The sequence below is a fragment of the Rhipicephalus sanguineus genome, chromosome 5, assembly GCF_013339695.2.
Source record: "Rhipicephalus sanguineus isolate Rsan-2018 chromosome 5, BIME_Rsan_1.4, whole genome shotgun sequence".
In the NCBI taxonomy this organism is placed as follows: Eukaryota; Metazoa; Arthropoda; class Arachnida; order Ixodida; family Ixodidae; genus Rhipicephalus; species Rhipicephalus sanguineus.
In genome coordinates, this window is record NC_051180.1 from 158,939,693 (window position 1) to 158,962,702 (window position 23,010).

Consider the following 23,010-nt stretch of genomic DNA (forward strand, 5'->3'; position numbering starts at 1 on the left):
TACAGCAATACACACTGTATGCACTGATGGCGGCGTACAGAGCGTCGACCGTCGATCAACTAACAAGCGGTGAAGCGCGTCGTCATTTAAACATGTGCCGTCGAATATTCCAGCGTTATCGCTGGCTGTCGTGCAATTTCTAGAATAAGTGCGAGTGTGCGCGTCTTGCGCGCAATCTTAACAAAACGATCTACAATGATCGTGAAGGTTCTCGAACAATGAGGCGCGGTTCGCGCTGGGCGTTGCTGGCAGTCTTTGTGGCCGAAAACCGAATGTAGCAAAAGTGATAAAGAAACGCACGTGGCAATGCCCCCCTCTGAAAAAGCATCGTCCCGATGCTTAAAACATGACACGGTTCTCGAACCACGTCTTCGCGGCGTCTGCTAGGTAGAAGAAGACGTGGCGCAGCTTCTCTTCAGAGTCCCAGTGATTGAAGATGGCGACTCGCTCGTACGTCTCCAGCCAGCTCTCCACGTCTTCAAACGACGATCCACGGAAAGTCGGTGGCTCCTTTGGCTGTTGCATCACGACCGTTGTAGGCGGCATGGGGGCTGTCATCGTCTCGACGGTCGATGAGATGGTCTTGGGCTGCCTGGTGTTTTCGGGAAGGAGCCCGTACTCTGGGTGTAGTCCCTTCTGCCGGCGGCTGGTACGACGATCCGGGTTGTCTGTAGCCTCGTCTTCTCCGCGGCGTGGGCTTGGGTCAGCGCTCCGCGATGGCGTCCGGATCATGAAGCAGCACCTCCACCAGATGTCACGCGGTCGTGACGTCGACGAAGACAGCAGTCGGCGTTTTCAAGATGGAACTGTTTATTTGGCCGAACTTGTGGCCGGGAAACGCAAAGGTAATTTACAGCAATACACACTGTATGCACTGATGGCGGCGTACAGAGCGTCGACCGTCGATCAACTAACAAGCGGTGAAGCGCGTCGTCATTTAAACATGTGCCGTCGAATATTCCAGCGTTATCGCTGGCTGTCGTGCAATTTCTAGAATAAGCGCTAGTGTGCGCGTCTTGCGCGCAATCCTAACAAAACGATCTACAATGATCGTGAAGGTTCTCGAACAATGAGGCGCGGTTCGCGCTGAGCGTTGCTGGCAGTCTTTGTGGCCGAAAACCGAATGTAGCAAAAGTGATAAAGAAACGCACGTGGCAATAGGATTTCATATTGCAAAATAATAAAAATGGTACACAGGTAAACTATACTGTCAAGCGAACGAAAAATGTGCCAATGTGTGTTTAGATTAAGGTAGAATGGAACGAAAATAAAAGATCTCCAAAAAACCCGCATTTCCCCGAAGGGGAGTATGAGGAAGTGCGAAGCACGGGCTGATGCTATGAGGCGGCGCGCACGACTAAACTGCAGAGCCGAGCGAAGGAGACGGCAGCGAGAGAGCACGAGCCAGCCGACCCACGGAGGTCTGGCCGTTTTTAAGTGCAAAGCACTTTCACTGATGATGATGATCTGTCTTCCGAACTCGTTCCAAAGAACCCGCAACGCGTTCAACTTGTTGGCGGCGTTGCGCACGCCCGAGATGGGGCTCAGGTTGTTGTCGAACCACAGTCGATCGCACACCGCGCAGCTATATCCGAAGCTGCGGTCCAGGAAGTCTCGCTTGAAGCGCGCGTCCGGCCAATCGAATTCGAGGGCCCGTGCTCGCTCGCGCATCGCGCGTCCCCGCGCCAGATCGGCTTCGGGGTGCTCGGCTCGCTTCGCACGCTTTCGTTCGGCGTCTCGCCGCCGGCCTGCATCACCACAGGCAATGCGCGGGGCGCGCGCAGCCACGGAGCGGAGGGCGGAGCGCGCGCAGTCACGTGGGGCGTGACGTCGCTGCGCCGTTGCTACAGACGCTCCTCTCCTCTGCTCGCGCCGTTGCTATGGGACGGCGGACACAGGGTCGCTTATAAAGTGCATTCGCACTTAAAATACAGCCATGTGGCATTGGCCGTCGAGAACAAGGAAGAGTCTAAACTTTATTGGGTAAACGTAAGTTCTTACAACGCGCATGCTTCAAAGCGGTTGCAGCAGCTTTGATGGCAGTTACCGCGATACAGTGGCACTGCCATCAAATGGCAGATGGCAGTGGCGGAATACTTTAATTTTCAACATTTTGACCCTTCTCCGTCGCACAGACACATCATTTCTTCTTGTAGTACCTTGCCAAATCGGGATGGACAAGGGCAGTGACACAAAATTTTAAGCTCCATATGTGGCCTTCACTCGATAGGTACGTAAAAGCTTTTTTGAGCAGAGTATGAATTGCGTCCGCTACGTAGAAGTTACTTTATTTCGAGGGCGAACAGCGTACGAAAGCTTAACGGTGCGTTCAGCACACTGCGACAACGACAGTATTATGACCTGTTCAGCGGGCCCCTAGGCCACGTCCCAGGCGCTGTGACCATGCCCTGGTAACCATAACGTCAACGATCTTAGTGTTGTCATCGTGGTGCCGACTAGCAGCGACGCCTGGCAGCGGCTCCACTTCGATTCTCTGGGTTGGTTGCCTCAAGTCTTGCGTCTCCGCCACGCCGCTTCGAATGATTTGTCGTGTGCTCATAAGCACGTGATAATTGGAAGAGACGATCTCAACTGCATTATGCGCCAGCACGTCGTGAAACAGTTGTGCGCGGCGTTTTGTTAGTTGTTAGTCAATGGACTGCTTACTTTTGTGGATAGGATAGGAGCGCCTGTCTTGTACGCAACTCCTCTGGAAAGCGCAGACCGGCGGCAGCGAGTCGCACGCGGCAGCGGCGCAGTGCGCGGGAAGTGCCGGCTCCGATACAGTGTACTAGAAGGGGTCAGTGGAACCATAGTCCTTGTGGAACGAACTAAGAACGAACGAAGCGGCCGCGCCGCATCGCGGGTGATGCTCCGGCGGGCGATCGCAGCGGCGGCGCTGTAGTCACATTGTACTGAAGCTGAGGAGAGCGTCTGCAATTGGCGCGCGCGCGTCGCAGCCTACGAAAGCGTGTAATTATGCGTTTTGAGCGCGTTTAATGCATTACTAAGCTTTAATCGGTGTCTCAACGCCTGCTACGCGCCGTGGTGCACGAGTGAATATGCAGGCGTGACAAAATTGCGCCGAAATATTCCCTGTTTTTGGAGCCTGCCGACCCCAAAGAGGGCGACAATCGGCTTTTGCACCTAGCTGCTCACTGATTGCTGTGCGCTTTACAAGCAACACTTCGAGCCGCGCTACACTATAAGTCACTACGAACACTGACTACGAAGAAATAACAAACCAGCGACGAAAGCCTACCATTCTTCTGCCGGCACTCTCTGCGATATCCAGAGCATTGATCCTTACATGAGCTGCAATGCGCTCGACTGTTGCATGAGTAACCTGAGTACAAATAACTATATCACAGCATTTATATTAGTGACGGCTGAGTTCTGCCAGTTTTGCTCTGTTTCTTTAATGGCGAAAGGCTATCTTGTTTCAGCAGGGTGTTCCGCGGTTACTATGCATCGGTTATGCGACATCCGAGTGCTTAAAATACCAGAAAGCCGAGCAGAAGGCGTGCGTTTACCTCCGAGGGTCAAACCTCGTGCATCAGTTCTTATCTCAAGCTTCTTAAAATACGCAGATGTAAATATATCCCGTATGTATTATCATAAGCGTGCGCAGGATTCGCCATCAGGAGGGAAAAGGGTCATTGCAGCGCCCCCCCCCCCTTCTAATCAATGTATGGGACAGATTTTGCGCCCCCCCCCCTCTTAGGTGATTAGGGGGGGGGGGCGGCCGCTCCCCCTGCTCCCCCTGTGCGCACGCCTATGTGTATTATAATTTCATTGCTTTATCTTTGAAGGGTCAAAAGTGAAGTCAGGAGGGGTGGTGGTGCTCGCTTTGCGATATTGTTTTCATATATATTTGCATATATATACACGCGCAAATGCGGGCAGTAAAGTCTCCGCGGACGACCGTTATCTGTCCCGGTCGAGTTACCTTTGACTTCCAATAAGCTTCGCCAACGCGCGGTGAATGTTCGGCGTGCTTTCAGCAGAATATCAGCACACAGCTTTCTCAGCGCCGTTAAATTCCAGTGAAGCAGCTTAGTTACTCTGAATAAACTAGACGCCGAACCACCACCAGAAGAAAGCATTAAAACAGAGAAAAAATCAGAATAAGGCACGCTCTTTCTGTTTCCTCTGTCTCTTTCTTCTGGCGGTCGTTCGGCGTCTAGTTAATTGAGAGTAATGTACTAGCCTGGCAATGAGTTCGGATCTATTACACCGAGATCGTGACTCTTCACGGTCGGTATCAGCCCGTTTTCATTTTTATATTTTGCGTACCTTCCAGCAGTCACTTCGGCTACAAGAACTGATTTGCAGTATCTCTCAAAGGCATTTATTAAGCAAGCTTCCGTTTAAAGCTTTGAAGTTTCGTCGATCAAGGCTTACGACGACAAGTCCTACGCTTAACAATGATAGAAACGCAACGAAAGCCGCATCAGTAACAGTACCGATTAGCCGGGTGCCGCCGACGCGTCCAGCAGTTCTTGCTCGCGGCGCCGTGCACCTTCAGTACCGAGCGAGCGCAGCGCCGCCGCTTCGGTCGACGCGGAAGGCATCAGGCGGCGAGGCGCGTTCACGCCACTCGACAGTCCTAGTACACTCTAGTTCCGATGCGCCAGCTGTATGAGATCACTGATCCTCGCGCATGCGCAGCACGGCTATTGAGGGGCCACGCGAAGCTCGCTTGGCTAGACCAGTGTAGCTAACGCTACAAAAATAGGAGGGAGCACGCCTAGCGTTCACAAACCAACCTCCTCTGGAGTCGCGTTGTTTATTGCGATAGCAATTATATGGAGAGTCTCGGCTGATTTTGCCGTCCCCGTCGCCGCCGTCATGCACCCTATACGTATATATATTGTAGAGAAGCATTGGAACACTGTAATGGGCCGTCCTTGGACACGACGTAACCGAGTATGGTCAGCTGCCGTGCTGCAAATCGGCACTTTTTTAGATTCAGTTGTAGACCGGCGTTGCTCAAACGCGTCAAAACATGCCGCAGGCGTTGAAGATGCGTGGAGAAGTCCGGAGCGAAAACAACGACGTCGTCGAGGTAGCACAAACATGTGTGCCATTTCAGGTTGCGCAGAACGGTATCCATCATGCGCTCAAAGGTCGCGGGCGCATTACACAGCCCAAGTGGCATGACGTTGAATTCGTACAAGCCGTCGGGCGTGACAAAGGCGGTCTTCGGTCGAGCGTCATCAGCCATAGGTACTTGCCAGTACCCTGAGCGCAAATCGAGAGATGAAAAGAATTCGGCTCCTTGCAGGCTGTCAATCGCGTCGTCTATTCGCGGTAGTGGATACACGTCCTTACGAGTGATCTTGTTGAGTCGTCGGTAGTCCACACAGAACCGCACGGAACCGTCCTTCTTCGCAACAAGAACGACAGGAGGCGCCCAGGGGCTGTTAGAAGCTCGAATAACGTCACGTCGAAGCATGTCGTCAACTTGCTCGTTGATTACACGGCGTTCTGTGGGAGATACGCGATATGGACGTTGCCGCAGTGGCGGCTGGGCGCCAGTGTCGATGCCATGCGTAACGGCGGACGTGCGGCCGAGAGAAGTTTGAGCGACATCGAAAGAAGAGCGAAATTCTTCCAACAGGCCCAGAAGCTGGGAACGCTGGACCGGCGTAAGGTCGTCAGCAATGGAGGAACCAAATACATCAGCGGGTGATGAACCAGACGTCGAAACAGCGCCGAGCGTACTGGAACTGTGGCAGTGCATTTCGTCTGGTTCGTCCATGACTTGTGCGTCTTCGAGGGGTTCCAGGCTGCCGAGACATTCCCCTCGCAGCAACATAACATTGTACTGAGATGGGTTGATAACAAAAAAATCACAGCATATCCACGGGGTGAATGATGATGAGTGGGGCGAAGCTACGGAGGGAATCATCTGTAAACCGTGAAACTCTTCCGTGAAATGCGCCCAGTACATAATATAAAGAGTGTGAAACATCGTGTATATATTAAACATCAAACTTTTATTGTACTGTTGGTTTACGTGGTCCCTTCATTATCACTTGTGATCGGTGAAATGCAAGGAAGAAGTCCGCTCCCGAGCGAAAGAGCGCCAAGAGCGACCGCATTCCCCGCTCGCCCTGTGCGAATTAAAGGCAAGGCTAGAGGGAAGACAGGACGCGCGTTCCACGACGCGAGGTCGGTAGCATGCCCAACGAAAGCCAACGGAACGCGATCGTGCAAGTGCTCCGGCTTCGCATCGCCTCATGGTTCCATTTAGCGTCCCAAAACCAAATATATTGCTCAAGGTGTGCCTTGCGTTTTTCGTAGAAATAATTTCTTTATCATGTACATTAAGACGAAAAGTTGAAAGCTCACTAGAGTGTATCGCCCGCAAAGTATGCCTTTTAGTGTGATTTAACTCTCGTACGGCAGGGTCCTCGCGCCGTTGCCGGTCCACCTCGCCCTTTGACGATCGGGCGAGGTGGCTACATACAACTACTACTACTACACTTTAAGAAAAACATCTGGCGCTCTTTCGTTCTGCCTTTACAAAACATCTCGCGTCTTTCGTTGGTTTATTTCATCAATCAACGGCGTTTTGAACAATATTTTTATTGTTTAATCACGCACAGGAAAAATCTCACCAGGCACTACCTTGGAGGTAAACAATGGCTGCTAATGGGAATGAGAGACAGAAGAAGTCGGCTTTTAGCTAACACTTACACTTCTACTTCTATTAACGTTTCCTACTGGAACATGCCAATGGCTGCTAATGGGGAATGAGAGACAGAAGAATTCGGCTTTTAGTTAACGCGCACGCTGCGAATTTTTTATTGTTCAAGAACGCACAGGAGCAATCTCCCACCGCCACCACATTGGAGGTCAAAGCGTAAGACTTGTTACGCACTACTGCGATGACGACGACTACGAGGGACGAACGGGTGCCGCCTTAAGGAGCTTCGCCCCTAAAATTGACGTGCTGCCCTGAATGACTTGCACGGTCGCGAAAGGCACCAGCAAGCCTTTTCTCGTGCAAACACGGTCAGATGGTGAGAGAAGTGCAACGGCGTCGGAGAGACTGGCGCAGTACACTGACGCCGCCGTTGACGAGTTTGCAGGCACCTTGGTGTCGTCTTTGACAAGGACCTTGCGCGCAGCCGACGGACCGTCTGCCGGCGTCAAATCAGCGAATGGTGAGAGCTCTATTTCGGCTGGTGCGCAATGAATGACGGCGTCGTGGCGGGAGAGAAAATCCTATCCTAGGATGACGTCGTGAGAGCAGGCAGGAATTATGATCAATTCGACGGCGTACAGAGCATCTTGAATAATGACGCGGGCTGTGCACACCGCTGTAGGGTTAATACTTTGGGCGTTGGCTGTACGGAGGGAGAGCCCAGAAAGCGGCGTCGTCACTTTTCGCAGTAATCGGCTAAATTTGGCGTCCATAACGGATACGGCGGCTCCAGTGTCGATAAGGGCGGATGCGCGAACACCGTCCACAAACACGTCTATCACGTTCGAGGGGCTTCGCTGAGGGCTTTCGCAGTTCGATTGCGTCGCAGCCCTTGCCTCGTGGGCTGCGACGACTAGTTTTCCTGGTCGCGTGAGACCGGACGTGGCCGCATCGGCGACAGTGAGCGACGTCGTGGAGACGGTGAAAGGCGGGTAGATGGTGCAGGGCGGGACGTCGGTGACATAGACGGCGCTTGGTCATAATAAGGGTGGCTTGATGGGCTGGTGAGCGTTGACGCGACCCGAGGCGGCTGTACGCGATTGCAGTAGCGTGCGACGTGACCGGCGCAACCGCACGCAAAACAGATGGGGCGGTTGTCGGAAGTGCGCCAGCGGTTCGCGGGTCCCATCCATGTCGCAGAACGGGATGGACGAGGCGGCTGCTGATATGGGTGCATTGTGGGCAGCAGTCGGGGCCTGGGGACTACGTCGACGTATGTAGGAGGCACAGCCGCGTCGAAGGCCTGGGGTCTGACGACGGCTTCGGCGTAACTTCGCGGGCCAGTCGCAGGAATCGCTGGGGGCGGCCTGGCTACAGCCTGCGCGTAGCTTAGTGGCGCAGGCACTGGAGGCGGCTGGTGGTATTCAGGAATGACTTCCGCGATTTCTTGCAGAATCGCCCGGCGGAGGGGAGGCAGAAGTGTAGTTGGCGGCTGGTCAACATGCTGCGGTGGAGCGAAAGCCAGTAGAGAGACCTGGCGGGCAATTTCCTCACGCACGAACGACTTGATTTCGGCGAGCAAGGTGGAGTGGTCAGCAATGGCGGACAAGCCCGCGAGATCAGCATCGCGTGATGGCGGTCGACGGGTCATCAAGCGCTGCCGGCGCAGCTCCTCGTAGCTTTGGCACAGCGTAATGACCTCTGCCACTGTGCGAGGGTTTTTGGCCAGCAGCATCGTGAAGGCATCGTCGTCGATACACTTCATAATATTCCTGATTCGGTCAGACTCCGACATGCTCGCGTCGGCTTTCTTGCACAGATCAAGGATGTCTTCAATGTAGCTCGTGAACGACTCACCTGCCTGCTGAGCTCGTTCACGTAAACGCTGTTCGGCTTGGAGCTTCCGAACGGCAGGGCGGCCAAACACGTCGACGATGGCGGTCTTGAAATCGGACCACGTCGGGAAATCGGATGCATGGTTGTTGTACCACATGCCTGCCACACTCGCGAGGTAGAAAACCAAGTTGCTGAGCTTGCCTGCTTCGTCCCATTTATTCGGAACACTCACCCGTTCGTAAATCGCGAGCCAGTCCTCCACGTCGGTGCCATCCGCGCCGGTGAAGATAGGAGGGTCGCGGATGCGAGGGACACCGGGACAAGCGGTCGGGGCAGGAGGCGGCGTTTGCTGAGCGGCGTCTTGCGGCATGGTAGATGGTACGGTACGGGATCGTAGCTCCAGGGGCATCGAATGGAGACCGAAGTTGTGGTGACGGTACAGCACTCTCCACCACTTTGTAAAGGTGTTTATTGACGGCGCGATTGACGGCGACGATGCACAGCGACGACAGTCACGAGCACGAGCACGAGAGGCGTGCTCCCCGAGAAGAGGCGAAGAGGGCGACCCACTAGAAGGTGCTCGAGAGGACGGCCCATTACAGTGTTCCAATGCTTCTCTACAATATATATATATATATATATATATATATATATATATATATATATATATATATATATATATATATATATTGATGGTATGCGTTTAACGTTGAGGCAGTAACGCGTTTATTAGAAGATTGCAGCAGCTGAAGCGATCAGCGGTCCAAGCCGAGCAAGCGCGAGCACCAACAACAACCGTCTTCGTCTTCTTCTTTCGCTGGCGTTCTTGTCTGCGCCGTACCATGTTACAAATCACTCCCCCGCGGAAAAGGAGCCATCCTGGCGACCTAAGGAACAGGTACAACTGGTGGGTCATAGTGCGGCTTCAGTCGATCGACGTGAACAGTCTCGCGGCCGCGACGACGGCGGTCCGTAGATGATTGAACAGGCTCAATAATATAGTTGACTGGGGATGTTTGACGTAGGACGCGGTAGGGGCCTTCGTACTTAGGCAGTAGCTTTGTGGAAAGGCCAGGAGCAGAGGAGGGAACGCGAAGCCACACCAACGTTCCAGGCGAATATGACGGAGTAGGCAGGTTTACGTCGTGACGGTCCTTCTGGCGCGCTTGGTCTTGGGCGGTTAAAGAACGCGCGAGTTGTCTGCATTCCTCGGCATAATTGGCGACTTCAGATAAAGTCGTGGATTCTGAAGCGTCCGGGCGGTACAGAAGAATGGTATCCATAAACGAGGAAGGTTCACGGCCGTAAAGAAGGAAGAATGGAGAGAATCCTGTCGTAGACTGAGTGGCGCTATTGTAGGCGTACGTAACAAAGGGTAGTATGCGGTCCCAGTTGGTGTGGTCAGCGGACACGTACATGGACAGCATGTCGCCCAGTGTGCGGTTAAAGCGCTCAGTCATTCCGTTGGTTTGGGGATGGTACGCGCTGGTTGTCCGATGCACAACGTTGCATTCACGAAGGAGGGCTTGCACGGCTTCAGAAAGGAACGTACGTCCGCGGTCGCTGAGTAGCTCGCGAGGTGCGCCGTGGCGAAGAACGAGTTTTTGAAGAATGAATAAGCCGACTTCACGTGATGTGGCCTCTGGCAGCGCTGCAGTTTCAGCATAGCGTGTCAGGTGATCAATAGCGACAATCACCCAGCGGTTCCCGTCAGGTGTGTAGGGAAGGGGGCCATACAGGTCTATGCCGATGCGATCAAAGGGCCGGGAGGGACAAGGCAACGGCTGTAGTGGTCCAGTGACTGTGTGCGCTGGGCTCTTCCGGCGTTGACACTTGGAGCACGAGCGTACGTACTGTCGGACAAAGCGGTACATTCCACGCCAGTAGTACCGCAGCCGGAGGCGTGCATACGTTTTTATTACGCCGGCGTGGCCGCACTGGGGATCCGCGTGAAAGGAGGCGCAGATATCGGCCCGTAGCTGGCGAGGAATCACCAGCAGCCATTTGCGGCCCTCAGATAGGTAGTTGCGGCGGTACAGGAGCCCGTCGCGTACGGTGAAATGTCGAGCTGTGCGTCGCAGCGAACGAGTGGCGGTAGGTGGTGATGGCCGAGACAGGAACTCCATGATAGAGACTATCCAAGGGTCCTGGCGCTGCTCAGATGGCATGTCAGCGTATGTAAGTGACGCAGAATCGTAGCTGGAAACAGACGCAGTTCCGTATTCATGGGGAAGAGGAGAGCGGGAAAGAGCGTCGGCATCTGAATGTCGGCGGCCTGACCTGTAGACGACACGGATGTCGTAGTCTTGGAGACGTAACGCCCAACGAGCTAGACGACCAGATGGGCCTTTGAGTGACGATAACCAGCAGAGGGCGTGGTGATCAGTCACAACATCAAATGGGCGGCCATATACGTAAGGTCGAAATTTCGTGATTGCCCACACGATGGCTAGACATTCCTTTTCTGTGACCGAATAATTCTCTTCAGCTCTGGTGAGAGTGCGGCTGGCGTAAGAAACGACGTACTCGTCGAAGCCAGACTTGCGTTGAGCAAGAATAGCGCCAAGGCCGACTCCACTGGCATCCGTGTGGATTTCGGTAGGGGCATCTGGGTCAAAGTGACGAAGAATCGGTGGTGATGTCAGTAGATGACGTAATTTCGCGAATGCGTCGTCGCAAGCGGAAGACCATGCTGTGACACCTTGGCTGTCAGCAAGTAGGCGTGTTAAAGGAGCCATTATGGAGGCGAAATTACGGACGAATCGCCGAAAATACGAGCATAGGCCTATGAAGCTCCGGAGTTCTTTCAGTGTTGACGGCTTGGGAAACTGGGCGACGGCGCGGAGCTTCGCGGGGTCGGGTAGAACACCGTCCTTGCTGACAACATGCCCCAAGATGGTGAGCTTCCGGGCGGCAAAATGGCACTTTTTCAAATTCAGTTGGAGGCCAGCATGTGTGAGGCATTCTAGGACACTTGCGAGGCGCAGAATATGGGTATCGAAGTCCTTTGAAAAAACGACGACGTCGTCCAGATAGCAAAGGCACGTCTGCCACTTGAGACCTCGAAGTGTGTTGTCCATAAGACGCTCGAAAGTGGCAGGGGCGTTGCAAAGGCCGAACGGCATCACGTTAAACTCGTACAAGCCGTCGGGAGTCACGAACGCAGTTTTGGGGCGATCAGCTTCATCCATAGGTACCTGCCAGTAACCCGATCGAAGATCCAGTGATGAAAAGAACTCTGCCCCTTGCAAACAGTCGAGAGCGTCGTCGATTCTGGGGAGCGGATAAACATCTTTGCGCGTGATCTTGTTAAGGCGCCTATAATCAACACAGAATCGGATGCTACCGTCCTTCTTTTTAACGAGCACCACAGGGGAGGCCCAAGGGCTGTGGGACGGCTGTATGACGCCACGATTGAGCATATCGGTCACCTGGTCGTCAATAACTCGGCGTTCAGCGTGAGAGACCCGGTATGGACGCTGGCGCAGGGGTGCATGGGTGCCGGTGTCAATATGATGAACGATTGCAGATGTTCGGCCCAAAGTGGGTTGCTTGTAGTCGAAAGACGTCCGAAAGCGGTCGAGGAGCTTCAAAAGTTGGGTCCGTTGAGCAACAGGAAGTTCCGAATCAATTGATGGAAGGAAGACGTCCAGGGAGGATGCGTCGGACGTGGTAACGGAATTGACACTGTCGACCTGGAGGCTTGTCGTGCGATCGGGCATTTGACTGGCGCAAACAAAATCAATGTCCTCAAGTCGGCCTATACATTCTCCGCGAAATAATGTGGCGGGGACCGAAAGCAGGTTCGTCACATAAATGGTTGCGCAAGAGTCGACGATCGTGAGAAGAGCAAAGGGAAGAATGAAGTTCTTGCGAGAGGCAAAGTCTGCTGATGGCGTGAACATGGCGCTAGAGAAGGGAGCATAGTCGCAGGAGATCGGCACAAGAACAGAAGACAAAGGTGGGATGTCCGTGTCCGCGGCGACGAGGACACGAGAAAAAGAAGACTTGCGAGAATCGACTTCGGCGATCGCTGATAATTCTAGCTCGGCATGGGCACAGTCAACAACGGCATGATGTGTGGAAAGGAAGTCCCAGCCTAATATGACGTCGTGCGAGCACTGCGAAAAGACAACGAATTCGACCACATAGAGAACGTCCTGAATGAGTAGCCGAGCCGTGCACGTCATAGAAGGCTTTACGTGATCCGCGGTTGCCGTGCGCAGGGAGACGCCAGAAAGCGGAATAGTAATTTTTTTTAACTTCCCTACTGAAACGATCCGTATATGCGGATCCGTACATACGGAATTATTGGAATATGGAAAGCCGCATGATGCGGAATCCGCATCTTACGGCAAGCCGTATCGTGCGGAAAGATGCGGACATCCCCAGCTTATGGAAAGTGCCATATCGTGCGGAAAGATGCGGACATCCCCAGCTTATGGAAAGTGCCATATCATGCGGAAATATGCAGACAACAGCAGCTTACGGAAAACCGCATAATGCGGAAATCATGCAGCTATCTGCCGCATTATGCGAAAATCAGATGGACGTCCTAGACCTCGTGGAAAGCAACATAAGAGGCAGTTGGCCATTCACGTTATTTGTAAAGCTGTACTGTGTAGAAATAGTGTGAATATTTCTGTCTTAATGTTGCATGAAGGTGAAATATGATTGCTATCTAGACACAGCCTTGATGAGCAAACAAAGGCTTTTAGAAGAAACAAATGTGTTAATAAGCTACTGAATTAATATGCTGGACATCATAAGCTGCAGTCATACTGCAACGAAATAATGCAGGGTTTTATGTAATAGAAAAAACACCAGCTAAAACTCTCCCTGCTTAGGACGGCATAAAATTTAGCTTTTCGTAAAATTCAATAAAATTAGTCTTCGCATAAAGAAAGAATTTACATGCTCTTCAAAACCAGCCCCGCTGCAAGGACTAAAACTTGTTTTATATAGCACGTTCTAGCTGTGTCAATATGCATACCTCAATTGACTGTTCAAATGAGGTCACCTTGCACCATCACTTCACGAGTTGTATCTCACCCATGGAAAGATGGTGCAAAACAATGTGCAACAACAGGAATTTAAAAATGAAAACTTTATAATGAATAAAATTAATATTCATGCCGTTTTGAAAGCCTCACAGTGGAATCATTTCTTAAGGACTTTAAGCAGGTCCCCCAAATGGCGATTGAGATTCCGGTGGCGCTGTGCCTCCAGGACGTTGCTTGGATGCGCCTTGAGGTGTTCTCCGTAGGCATCTGCATGCATAAATCATAAACACATGATGTCAGACGCACATGTAAGCAGCTTAGTTCACATGCAGAAGAAATAACACACAGAATGATGCTGAAAAAGAAATGCACATACTGCTTTTTTATGTATTTGTGTGAATAGAAAAGGAAAGTGCACGAGTGAGCTCCAGCGCATGCAAAAAATGTAATGGCATGCTTATTGCATGGAAAATAACTAGGTGCTTCTTACTATTTTGAACATATTTATGTGTAGTAAATCTGTTGAAATCTCATTACGTAAAACTTTGAATTAAATGTCTTCTGTATACTAGCAAAAACTTTAAGTATTGCCAGTAAAAGCCCTAAATGAGCATTTAGTAATGTGTACATGTGCATTTACTTCCCTTAAACTTTAGTTTGTCTGCAATAATACCACCTTGAACAGCTTTGTAACATGAAATGCTGCAAGTTATGAAGCTGAAAAAGCAGCACACAAGTAGGCAGGTCTGTGCCAGCCAGACCAAAACAGCCCACCAAACAGAAATAGGCATAAGTGAACGGCAAGCTTTAGAATTAATCAATTCGTGTTATAAAAAAATTGAATACAACTGCACAATGTGAAGCATTCTCTATCAAAAGCATAATAGCACCATTATAAACAAAGGTAATTTATTGGCATACTCAAGACATATAGAAAGTGAATTGCAATTGAGCTGGAAGAGTATGGTAGCATAGGTGATTTCCCCTACACAAAATCAAATTTATTATGTGAACTCTGGCAATTAGAAATCAAAATTATCACACTGTTGGAGACTTGAAAAACCAAAAAGTACTTGCGTTCATGAACACTGATGATATATCCAATAGAAAGATCGACTAGAGAAATATTTAACCACCTATCCACAAATTTCTAACACACCCCTAGAAAATACCTAATCGGCGCTTATGACACAGCAGTGTAATGTCATTGTTACAGAAACGACATGGAATAGCACCCCGCTCGAGCACAATGAGAGACTAATCTTCAAACTCAATTACGCAGAAAAAAACAAAGCACGAAGCAAAGCAAAGCAACGGACATCTGGCAACCTAATGCCATCGCAGGACGGGAAGTTCAGAGTGCGCATTACAAGGGAAGAACGATAATAAAATTTGGTTGACAGAATTAGTGCTGCAGTCGTAATGCAAGTAAGTGCAACATCTGGTTAACCCTAACCAGCATAGGAAGAAAAATTACAACACTGAATCCCGTGATCAAAGGCCACGAATGCTGTAAGGACTGTCTGTCGAATGAGAAGAAACATTTCAAATGGCTACAATAAAAAATTACGTTTAGTTATATTTCCTTTTAGCCAGTATCTTCAACTTTTCAATGTAAACATGTGCCCCAGTCTAAGGTGTATAAAATATTTATGTACACTTCACACCATTTATAACAGCAATCGTTCACAGTGCAGGACCGGTTATAATGCAGTTTTTTCTGAATTCAGCATACCCTCCCATAAAGCACCACGTATACACGCATGCCGCTTACTGTGCAGTCCCCCCACATGAAACATCGGCTATAAGGCGGCTGCTGCAAAATTCTCAGAGACTCGAAGCGAGTGCGCTTCGGATCAGCCTGGGAGAGAAGAACCACAGCGTTATGGAGGATGAGATGCAGAGCGAATGAACAGGAAACAGTGGAAGAAAAAAAAAAGAAAAACAAGGGGGGCATCATGGTGTGAAGAGGGGGAGTGATTGCCTAGGCAACAGAAAAGCCTTTGCTCCCTTTGCTCTGGCTGCTTGTTGTGTGTGTGTGCTGCGCTCTGAAGGGCCACCCGTGTCTGCATGAAGTGCACGTAACTGCTGTTTGGCTCTTCGGTTTTCTGTCGGGAAAACAGTCTATCGTAGAGTGAGATCTTGTGCGTGCGACCTCTATTCCCCAGCAAGTGATAATGTTTTGAGACACGACAGAGCTTTTGCCTTTGCCACCAGCAGGTGGACTTACAAGCTTGGAAGACTCTTTCAGGATAGTTGGCGTGACTTTCCTGATCGCGGACCGGAACTTCGTTTCACACCTGCTGCCCACTGTTTAGGACAGGAGTGCGACATCTTCTACGCCCGATATCCGTGTTGTTTGGGGCAAACTCCCGCAAGCTAGGCCTAACAAAGCACTAGCTACCTAGTTGTTAGTGTCTGCAGACAATCAAGGTTACGGTTTGGTGCCGAGTGAATGAAACGTTTTGGAGTTGTTGCAGTCAGGAGTGACTTAAAATCTTCACCGAAAACTAGGGAGTGCATGTGCAATACTAGATTGGTGGTTCAAGGTTGTCACTGTTTTTTGGACATCGCCCTGGAATTTCAATAGCCTTTCCCCGTATAGTTTCTGGCCAGTGTTGTACCACAGCGAAGTTTGCATAAATGTGGAGGTCTGAAGAGTCAGTCAGCGGCTTTCCGCTACGGCACTCTTTCTTTTTGTTTTCTTGTTTCTGCGTTCACTATGTCGACACTGCAGGTCCGCAGACGTTAACCTTTCAACATTGACAACTTTACGCCCAAGTTGCACGCCTAGATAGTCGGAATCATGCGGGTGCCTGTTGGTCATGTTTTCCAGATGTACAGCTTTTCACAAATGTTGTTTTGTTTACAGGGAAGTACCACTTATAGTGCAGATATTTGCGACTCTGGCAACTTGTTATAAGCGGTCCATGCTGTACATGGTTTATTCATTGAATGTGCTATGTTTTTTTTGCAAATAATGGCCATTTACGCATCATTTATCTGCAACGAGACCGTTTGACCAGTATGCCACTGCATCTGATTCACTGGATGTGACTGATGGATTATGTAGCATTCATGAAGCAACGGATACCCAATTTTTCACCATACATGCTGACCCACCAAGGTGCTAATGATAACAAGGCCAGGCATACATGCAGCGCCTCCCGTGAGTAAAATTTCAGCAATTAATCTATGCTAGGCTCATTTGTGCTCTCACGCCCGGAACAAAACTCAAGTATAATGCAAAATTTTGGCAGCTCTAGAAGAAAGTGATATAGCGAATTTTTCCTGATGCATCTGAACATTTACCGAGGTGACAAAGCTACAGCAGTCTGTGGCGGCAGCCACAACCATGTTGAAACTTCTGAACAGGTGCACCACTTGGGGCCACTAACAGCACCGGTGCAAAAGTCGACACTACCTGGCTAGAGAAATTACCACACTTGTCACCCCTATTCCTTCTAGCCACCCAGGCTGAATCTCACCCACTATTCAGCACGTGTGACAGGACAAAAACAAAACCATCCAGGCACTCACACTGTAGAGCATGAAGTTCCTCTCGGGCTGGTCACCTCCTTTCTCCTTGATGAAACAGCAGCATAGTGCACTGGCAATGCACTACTGGAGCAAGTTTCAATGCACCACAGTGCCCTTCCTGCTTGTGTCAGAGAGAGCTTGGGGTCCTTGGTCTCTTCTGGAGACCACTGCCACTTCTGGTTTTCTGCTTAAGATCAACCTGCACAAGGTCGTAGATAAGGTCTTTAGAATTGTAAATTATAATATCCGAAATTCTGCAGCAAAAGAAAACACTCCCATTTTCCAGAAGGCATACTGAGGCATCCCTTCTTAAAGTTAAGGTCCTGCATTTGCAACCTCTATTTTAGTTCTTTTTTTTTTAACCTGCGCTTGACTTTGAAGGTGTTAGTTCACTGCGCACTCTATGTAAAAAAAGCTCATCCAGCACAACCACAACCCTAACTGGACAGGCAGGCAACGTTAGCTGGATGCTCTGGATGGCTTCTTTAATGAAATGGCTTACGTTGACACTGATGGTGGTACTACACTGAAAAATATGCAAAGATTTATTAATCACTAAAGGGACCGACAACTGGCCAGAACGTGTGATTAGATCCTGGCGGAAATAAAAAGATCGTGAATTGCAGGGCATGCTTTTCGCAATTTGAGTAAGATTACATATTTAAATTGCGTTTAAAGGTAAAAAAAACAGTATGCCATGCATCCTAGCAGAAATTGCCTGATGATGTGTTATCGAGTCGTTCTGTTTGCTGTACATAGTTTGATGCTTTAATGTGCACCATAATTAGTGCTCAAAATTACACTGTATTATATTATAACCTATCCCCGTCCTATTCTGTGCTGCTTACTAGGCAAAGGAGTTGATGCTAATAAGCAGCGTTGGCTTCGTGTCAACTAGTGGGACATGTCGAGCCATGGCACACGCATGCGGAATGCACGCATGTGCACCAAACTGCAGTGCATAAACTCGTACCGCTGTCGTGTTGACCTCCCACTTTGCCGCCTGTGTTGTGTGTACACAACTTCATAGTAGCCACAGATCCAAAAATTCTGAAAATGTTTCAGAGCACTTTCAGCGTTACTATTCCATTATTAAGACAGTGACTAGTTAGCTTTCGTGAACTAAAGAGAACAAGTACCACAAGAATTGTTTGTCAGTCCCTTTAATTGTTTTATGCTTTGAGCCATGTTAATATGTTAAAATGAGTGTCCTGCTTAACACAATCTGCTCTGCATGAGCTGAATTGTGAAATGGGGACCTATGCTGGAAAACACGCAGAGCTCATGCCAAATATTTAAAGTGAACCAAGTTTTGTGTTGAACCTCCTTGTGCAATTTTTGTATTTCTAGCCTTGCTCATTGCATGTTTTTCGTACTGCTATAAGACCTGTAATGTCTAGCTTATGTAATGCTGTGCGAAAATGAAATTCAAGATTGCTCAATTCAAAGCTAACCAAGTGTGTTCAGCACCACTTCCTGTATCCCTTTCTCGTATGCCGACCGCAGGGGGGGGGGGGGGGGGGGGGTACTGCGATAGCAATTATATGAACAATGTCAGCGGGATATTGCGGTCGCCACTGATCTGTACACAGTCCAAACCGATAACATCGCTTACGCATCGTCTTTTTCACGTGCGAGTAAAAGTGCGCTAGCGCTAGGGACGAATGCGGTTGAAGCAGAGATGAAACGACCCGGCCGTCACCGTCGCGCGAGGCCTGTCGTCGCTTGCTTACCAGTTATTTCGTCGGGCAAAGGACCATAAGGGGCACCGTTGAGACGGGGACGGTCGCGAGCGCTGGCGAACGCGCTATCTCGACAGACATCGGTAACGGCTACCATTTTAAGTGCTGGACTGCGGCGCAAAGTGCACAGCTACTTCATGCGCAATGAAACTGAGTTGAACCTTTCTCCCATCGTTAAAAAAGAAGAATCCTTTCTACTACGTGGCCAGACAACTTTGCTCATGTGGCCAGCAGACAAAGCACTGTACGCGCGGGGCAAAACTGGATTTCTGGGAGATTTTCCTATGACCCGTACAACCGGGAGAAACGTTCAAAATCCAGGAGTCTCCCGGGTAATCCGGGAGACTTGGCAGGTATGCCTTGTCACCAAGAACTTGAAAGTACATTGCGGAAACAATGTAAAATAGTCACAAATACATTGCTGTCGAAGCATGAGGATGCAAATATAAAGCAAATAGAAGTGCCACTTTAAATATTACAGGCCACACAGTGCACGATGAACAATTGATAAATTCAAAGTGAAAGGCACGCGCTTCAAGTGGTGCTGCCATGTTTTCGTTTTCCTTGCTCTGCTACCACCTTACTTTACTCACCCACACGTGCGCAGAGATGCCATGAAACACCAAGCAGCTGATGCAACATGGATGAACACATCTTCAGGAATTTCGCCCTTCCTACTGGCAAAGCCACCCTGCAGCCTCCACAGTGCTGCAACCAATTTGTGAGATGAGCATAGTTTGCATAATGTTTTTCAGTCACAGATATACATGCAAGACACAGAAGCATTCTATAGGGAGCTTGCACCAATGGTGGCAATGAGGTACAAACCCGTTTTGTTGTCACAGCCAGATGAGCTGGCAATCGGGGAAGCGCGTGCAGTTGGGGTTGTAGTAGTTGCATGCGAAGTACGGCAAAGTTACAGTCACAGAAAGATGGTTGCAAAGTCTTCAAGATGCCGAAGGTGCGCCTCAGCGAGTACAAGACGAAGGAACTATCAGAACAGTACCAGAGTGGATGGCTTTAGCGCATAGGCAAAACCATGACAAGCATCACGTATGTCCTCATTGCTTCCTTTCGTTAGCTCTGTTTGTCCACTTACACACAATCATATCAGGTTCTGCTGCGACGATGCAGGACCATTGTGGCTTCATGTGTAAGTCCCTTTTTACGAGGCATTCACTGTTTCTGCAACTGGGTACAGATGAAATAAAACAATAATAAAATTAATATTTACCAGGAGTTAGAGTGTCCTTATAACTTGCTCATGTCATGACCACAACGCTATCAGCCCCAACTTTTCTCGTAGGCTTGTGTAACTAGCCGCTTCTCACAATGTTGTGGCCTAGAGCCGTTTATGACTTCACTGCTGCTGCATGACAAAGCTCGACAAAACATAAGACAAGTAATTCGCAAATGTCCGAGGCGTCGACGCGTGGCCACAAGTTTACGTACATGATGCAGTCGGCTGCATGAAGTGCGAACGGGTGAGCATAGATGGCTTTTTTCGTTGTATCGTAAGGATCCTTCCAGAAGAGTGCTGCTGAGTACATATTTACTGACCTCGTGATCCTTGCTTGGAACTACTGTCAAAGATTGCAACCTCAATGTCATCAAGGAGATCACACCAGTATGTACTGTACTTGCGCTTCTTTCCATGAAGCTACCGCACGTGCTCCCAGAAAAGCTTTGCGAAGTCCCTAAAGAGACCGAAACGTTTCGGTAGCTTTAGGGACCGAAACAGAGAAACTCCAAAAGCCAAGCATAGTTTACCTACCAGAGAGAAAGTGCTAAGGATAGACGTGATGCTTGTTGGGACTGTCCTGTGCGTAAGCCATTTACCACGACACTGCTCAAAATAGCTCCTTGGTCTTGTGCTCGTTAAAGGAGTACTGACACTATTTTGAGACATCGAAAAAGGGACATTTTTTGTTTCTTCCATATGCAGCGTCAACGCTGTCCACACACCCGAGTTGAATATGTGTAAAATATTCTAATTTGACTTGGAAGTTTTCGTCGCTGAGCATCTGCAAGCCAGCCCCACTGCAATGGACATTATCCCGACGAGTCAAGACAGCTTCCCTGAGTTAGCGAGTTCTGCATCCTGCATGCAGCCTAAATCACAGAATCACTGTCAGGGCCACTGGACGACAATTTGCTCATCGTTGCTTACGTGCACAACGAGCAGATGACGGTTTTGCCCCTAGTACGTCGCAAGTTTCTGTATCCCCGTGACGTCACACTGCTATGAAACGTCACTGAGAAGCCGCCCCCTCGATATCGAAACCGAATGTGTCTTTTAAAGGTAGCAGTAATTAAAATATATACGATGCATTCCCAGGCACCACAATACTCGTTTTAGGTTTCTCGACACCAGTATTTTTTTAGAGCAACAATACGAAAAATTTTTAAAATTCGTGTCAGTACTCCTTTAAGAGCACAGGGTAAGGCAAAATTTAAAAAAAAATCACTTTTTTGTTTGCAATTTGGGAAGTGTGTCCTTTTCTCCATATTTTGCATATTCGTGCTTTTCTTTGAATGTTTTTTTTTTTTTTGTAGCTGAGAACCTCATTTTCCGGAAGCAAGTAGTGAGTGAACACGCACCCAAGACAAGCGCCTCGTATGCACTCAGCGCTTACAGTCCATTTTCTGAAATTGTCAGCTAACTTTCTGCATGCCTAATTTTCAGCAAAGACAATCCGAAGATGCTGTGTGCGTCTTTATTCACATTCTTGGTTCGGAGCGCGTCTATTCAAACAATTTTAGCTCCTAGTTTCATCACACCTTGTGTCTGTCGTGCCAATCGATACGTTGAGATGCTGAGGATAGAGAAAGCCTTCAGCGACAGTATATTTCGTGGCAACTAATTCAGTTGTCTTGTAACTGCGAATAAATGCTAGCAACGTACTGAGGTGCCAAACACTGAACCATCACACTCTTCGTCATTGAATCCCACCCTTTTCAGCGTCCTTCAAGGCAAAAATTACTTGCGCACAGGGTGACAACGGGTACGCTCTAATGGACATAAATATTATTGTGATGCAATTAGACAGAAATGCGCATGCAAATGTGTGGGCAGTGCTGAGGCTAATCAGAATTGTGTCGCAAAGTCCTTGCACTTTGTTAGGCTTCAGAGTCTTAACATTGCGACGATGGTGCTTTTTTTTTTTCATCTATGATGGCAGTATCACACGTGCCGAAATTCTGAAATCATAGGACTGAAGCCTGGCCAAAGCACAGTAAATTTGCTGAAAGAAGTTGACCAAATCGACGATACATTGTGAATAGAGCTGCATGACACTCACATAAGAACTGCACAAGGGGACAAATTCGGCCTTGTTGGTAAGACGTTAGGAAAAATTATAATTTAGCGCAAATGACACAAGGACGAGAAGGGAGGACACAACACGTGCGCTAACTTCCAACAAAATGGTTTATTTCAACCGAGCACAAATATATGCAGTGGTGATGGTCAACGCTACAGCCAGATGTCATGCGCAGAGAACTTTTTTGTCATTCTGATTTTAACAGGAGACGTGCAGAGAAGTGATATTTCTTATCATAACCTTTTATACAAGCTATGCGCACCAACCACAAACTAATCCATGTTCAAAAAATACAATTCTTTTTCTGTCGGGACAGCATGCTTACACAATCGCTACCCAACTGCTTCTACTATTGGTCTCAGTAGTTCATCACGGTTGGTCAATAACACCTGGTGTTTCCCAAAACCCGGGGCGCACCCACACTCTGCAATGCATCCTGAGCCAGCCATCGTTACCCTTCTTCACAAGGCTGAAGTGCTCTCGTAACCTGTCATTTAGACAGCGCCCCGTCTGTCCTACGTACTACTTTCCGCAAGAGAGGGAATCTGATACGCCACCACCTCTTCAGTCCACGAACTGAGTCCTACGTCTTATCTTCCAAGCAGAGGCGTCTTGCGGTGCTGGACTACTCATCTGCATGTAGAATTAATCGAATTAACTTAATTCTACCTGCAGACTGATAGTCCAGCACCGCAGAGACGCCTCTGCTTGCAAGATAGACGTAGACTCAGTTCGTGTACTGTAAAGAGGCGGTGGCGTATCAGATTCCCCTCTCTTGCGGAAAGTAGTACGTAGGACAGACGGGCGCTGTCTAAATGACAGGTTACGAGAGCACTTCAGCCTGTGAAGAAGGGTACGATGGCTTGCTCACGATGCACTGCAGAGCTTGTGGGTGCGCCCCGGTTTTGGAA

The 23,010-nt window shown here is 49.3% G+C and overlaps 1 long non-coding RNA gene across 1 annotated transcript in view; it reads right to left on the reverse strand.

Moving 5' to 3' along the window:
- Nucleotides 1-13,583: 13,583 nt before the first annotated feature.
- LOC119394377 (uncharacterized) overlaps nucleotides 13,584-23,010 on the reverse strand; it is a 47,329-nt gene continuing 37,902 nt past the window's right edge. Inside the window, exon 4 of the long non-coding RNA XR_007416104.1 lies at nucleotides 13,584-13,761. This is a non-coding gene — a long non-coding RNA (uncharacterized LOC119394377). The remainder of the gene's footprint in view (nucleotides 13,762-23,010) is intronic.